Genomic DNA, 5,049 nt, shown 5'->3' with positions numbered 1-5,049 from the left:
TCCGACGGCTTAATTAACGCGACGAGAGGGCCGCCGCTAATTTTATTCGCCCTTAATGAATTTTTCGAGTGGACGCGGCAAGCCGAGTAGTGATTAATCTCATTAAGCGAGTCGCCTTGCACTTTGCCCACCGATCGCCAGGCAATCGTTATCGTCGTATCGTCTCGTCTTAATTAACAACCCTGTATCGCGTTCGAGATTTCGGTGATTATGTCATCGTGCAAACGCCGCTTCTGCTCCTTTAAAGCGGACGTGCTCGTCTGTCTGTACGCTGTCATCGGCTGCCCCATCGGGATTAATATTTTTCCACTATCGATCACGGAGCCAGAGAACGGAGGAAAATTGCTGAAAAATATAATCCGCGGCAGTCCAACTTACGGATCGTTGATATAACCATAAGTAAATCGATTTTCAATCCGCGTTCACTATTTTTTCTACAGTTCTAATTTTTATCGGATCCGATAACGTCATTAACAACTAACGAAAATTCCACCTTTCTTCCTCTCTATTTTCAAAGACTGTTTTAACATTCGCACTCTTTTACAATACGCGATAGCTCTGAAACTGCGATTCTGAAAATCGAAATCCTTTGTATATTCAACGCAATTCTCAGCCCGCTTCCAACAAAAACTCCAACCGTTTTACATATTTTGCAACTGCACATTCATACTCGATGCATACTCGGCAACGGTAGCATTCAGGATGGCCACGACTCGTTTCCCGTCATCGAGTCTCCGTTCGATAATTGCCGCAGGTGTTGGGACAACATGGTTTTGTTGGATCAAGCCTTAGCCAGCACACCGCCAGCCAAACAGGCCAATAAAGATTTTCCAATCGAGGCGTCTCGATATCTCGCGGCATCTGATTTCCCAGCGTCCCCTCGCCCTCCAGGCGTTTTCCTGTCCCACGAGCGACGTCTAGCCGTGCTGATGCGAACAGAGACGGAGACGAACGAGTACAATTTCTTTCTGGCGGCCTCCGTCGACGCGTAATTCCGACGCTGCGACACGAGAGCGAAGCTTGCCGCCCGGCCGGCAATATCGACCGAAAACCGAGTAAATACACTCCCCTAGCAGCCAGCAGCACGGTGCATTGCACCCCTGCGGGACAAGTATTTCAGCCGCGCGCCACTAGACCGAGAAACAAACACGATCGCGTCTACGCCCTTCCGCAAGTGCAGCTTGTCGCGGACGCTCATGTCGGACGCGATGGATCGTGAGACCGCAAATATCCCTTTGTCGAGCTTTATGGTCGCGCTATAATTCTACCAACCCGTTCTGTCCTCCGTCTGAGAATTTCCACCAACACTGCGTCGTCCATTTCAATCGTGTGTTCGACTGTCCCGACGAGAGGACCACGAGGAATCGATCCGGGCTTAAATCCGTTCGGTCAGCTATCGAGAAAGACGTTGTTTCGATGTTTGGACAAGCAAGGCGAAATTTAAAAAGCGAAGACAGCGAAAATGAAGCGCAGTCGTGAAATTACGCCCGATGAAAGGGTCACGGAGGTTAAACCGAGTGCAATATTTGCACGCCAGGCGTTCGCGAATCTTGTCCAGCTGCCGCAAAACCTTACGGCCAATCGGCCTTACGTCCGAGCTTCTTCTCTCCAACCTGCGTTTCTGCTTAGGAGATTGCTTCGGATTCGCTCCGACTCCGCTCCGTCCAACGGCAAATAGTTTCGGATAGTAGGAAATAAACCGAAGCGAAATGCAACGTTATCCGAGCCGGATCAGATTATCGGGTAAACCGAATTACCGGATTAAAAACGGATGAAACGAAAGTTTTCAACAGGATTGGCCAATCGAGCGTAAAAATTCCAAGCCGTCCAACGTTGCCGAAATTCCATTCGTCGACGATGAAATCACGAAATCTTCAGCGTTCCGGCAAATATCGTTCCAACCTAATTATACGATCACACGTTTGCCGCATCTTCGAAATTCGTTAATAAGAGATTCGTTAATAAAATAAAGAGATACGCGTTAGAAACTCAAAACGGCGCCGTTCGACGATTCGCTACGCACTTATAAGCTGTGCGTAGAATTGGATTTTCATTATTGCGAGCACGGGTAATGAGATTTACGTTACCGGCGCTCAAAGCGGCAATTCAGACGCGGGCCGGATAAAAACGCTACGATTTCTTTAATTGGATTCGCATCGCACGTTATTTGCGATTGACGCATTGTAATGTAGTCTATGAGTTACTCGTTTAATACTGGAAGCTAGGATTCGGTGGCGAGAGTAATGAAAATTTTAATTAAAAGCCTTCGCGTGCAAGTGCGAATTAATGGTGATACGGCCAGATGAAAAGATGAAAACGTTTTTAAGAAACTTTTACCACCGTAACCGTTTACACTCGCGTCCATATCGCGGTCCGCTTCGTCGTTAATCAAAATGTAATTGCTTTTATCCACCGTCCATGCGTCGACGTCAACTTACCAGATACAATTTCGTAGATAGACCGATAACCATTTCTTTGTAACGTAATTCCTTTTTCCCTTTTCTTGCCTCTTTGTATTTTTTCTTCCTTTTTTTTTTTTTTTTTTTTTGGCATATTTCATTGCCAAACTCCTTGCGAGCCAGAGAGCTCGAGTGAACTCGAGCGTTCAAATTAATCGATAGGATATATTTATGATACGACGACGATCGAAAATTAAATGATAAAAGACAGGAAACACTGTGGTCGGTTGGAACGCAACGTCTGATGTTACGTTCAATGTTGGCGGGATCATTTTGCAAGCAGGTTAACAACGTGTGGATGCAAACTAGGCTTTGCTTGGCTACTTTGTTTTATGCTCGGTAAACACGCGTGGACGATATGAAAATTTCCGTGGGGCTTTTACGGGAGTGCGCGTGCGGTAGTTTTGTTTACGACGGAATCGAAATTTTAGAGCGTTGTTCTGGAAATATTAAGTCGCCGAGGGCTTCCGAATTGTTACGATCGCGCGCGTTGTTTCCAAGTACGAATGTTTGGACGAGTAAAATCCATTTTATTTCCAGCGAAAATACCGTTTTTTCTTAAAAGACGATATCTACGTGCAATACTTTTATTTTCAACGAAGATAAAGCAATTACGATCTGCGATACGAAATGCTACTGTATTTATTTAGAAATAAATATGTCATCTGTATTTATTTAAATAAACACGAGTTCTCTCTACGAAACGTCCATGCAGAGTTTTCGTAGACTGCAGGCTGTAGCACTGGTGGAAACGCGTACTCGATCTTCGGTGCAACGCGTGTCAGCCTCGCCCTTTTGTAGTGAAGTCACATCCGTCGTTAAAGGTCTGGGTCCCTCCTCTTCTAAACAGAATACGCGTCCGAAAGTGTGTGTACAATAGCGGTCTACGAGTACGTGACTCCCAGAAAATCGATTCATCACGTCACACTCGTTCCAATCAATTTTCAAATACCCTGCGATTTCAAATGGATACACCACCACTTTGATGAGAGTTGCATTAAAACGACCGTCATTTTCATCGAAATAATAATTAAATATTAGTCATCGGCTCGCAGTGTTTACAAAATACAAAATGTTCTTAGCTCGACCAAGTTTCGTCTTGCTGCAAACCCCTTTTCCTCGAAATGTTTGCCAATAAAAGACCAGAAGGCTGAGAGGAAGGAGGGAGGAAGACGCGCCTCGGTTATGGACTTTGACGTCGAGGGAACACCAACGAGGGGATATTGCCGCGTCGCAGCAACTACGTCAAACTCGTTCCTGTACCAGACACTTTGACATCGTAATGATATAAGCGAACCAGTCTTCGTTTCTGTAAGCTGACATGTAAAACTGGTAACGCGAGACCGACGTTTCTCGTCAAGTTCTATCCATGCAGGAACAAAAGAAGGCTTTGGCCAGAATGTTACGAGAATCTGTTTTTTTTTTTTTTTTTTCTTAAGAGGAGTTGAAGACTCCTTTTATTCTGCGCCGCCTAACAAATTGCTGGCAATATTATCTTTTATATATTGTTTCAGTTCCACCGATAGCAGCTCGTCGATCGTTTCCTCTGATCTTTCTCAAACAGTGACAGAGGTGTGCGCAGAACGTTCCGTAGCCAAGGGGGATGTATCGTAGGTGCTCGACGATCGGACAACCGTGTTGTCCTTTATAAATAGACGAAATTACTCCACGAAGAAACTCGTACGTTAGAAGCAGCGAATGAATAATTCGCAACGACCCTCCAAATACTCGGTCTTTTGTTCTCTTACGTTCTCTTACGTCTGGAGCTTGGTTTACGGCGAGACTCTACTCAGCAAACTTTCAAACAACAGCCTGATGAGAACGTGTTGCTTCGCGAGGAGGACGCGCGATTCAGCTTAAAGCGAAACTTGAATTCTTTCTTCGGTTCTTCTTTCCAGCTAAACGCTCGCAACGAGGGTGCATTTATTTCGGTAGCGTCTCGGTCTTTCGTCAAGAGAAAATACAGCGGGCGTAAGAAACAGCGACAAAGCGTGAACTTTCGAGTACTCCGAAACCTGTCGTTCTTTCTTATATGTACAATTTCAAGCAACTTTTATTCTCCTTTCTCTCTCTCTCTCTCTCTCTCTCTCTCTCTCTCTCTCGACGTCGCGTCGATCGGATCAATCCGAAAACGTTTTTGTTCGCGTATCATCGAAACGGTACGATTCGGTCGAGTATGGTCTGGGCCAGTCTCTGGTAATCTCCAAATGGTTCTCTATGGAATTCCACCTGTGTTCCTTTTTTTCTCTTTCGCCGCCCAACGAAGCTTTGGCTTTAAAAATCACGCGGTAGAGAGCTAGTCGGCCATCCGGTTCTGTATCGAGACTGCGGAGAATCGAGAAATTGCGCCGACGAAAAACCATCGATTTATCTGTCGGCCATCTTCGTCAGTTCCCCAGCTCTACTGTTATTCCCTGTCGGCCTGTTCTTTTTCTATTCCGTACGTTTCGATGTAGTTTTTGTCCAGGGTTAGACGCGTCACGCATTTGCCACATCGCGTCGCATCACATCGCATCGCATCGCATCGCATCACATCGCATCGCATCGCATCGCATCGCATCGCATCGCATCGCATCGCATCGCATCGCAT

At 45.8% G+C, this 5,049-nt stretch overlaps 1 protein-coding gene across 1 annotated transcript in view; it reads right to left on the bottom strand.

Moving 5' to 3' along the window:
* LOC105680647 overlaps nucleotides 1-5,049 on the bottom strand; it is a 16,534-nt gene that overhangs the window by 944 nt on the left and 10,541 nt on the right. The window lies entirely within an intron of this gene.

The sequence above is a fragment of the Bombus impatiens genome, unplaced genomic scaffold (genome assembly GCF_000188095.3).
Source record: "Bombus impatiens unplaced genomic scaffold, BIMP_2.2 scf_0272, whole genome shotgun sequence".
Lineage (NCBI taxonomy): Eukaryota > Metazoa > Arthropoda > Insecta > Hymenoptera > Apidae > Bombus > Bombus impatiens.
Note: the sequence above shows the minus strand (reverse complement) of the source record. Positions and strands in the feature narration are given on the sequence as shown.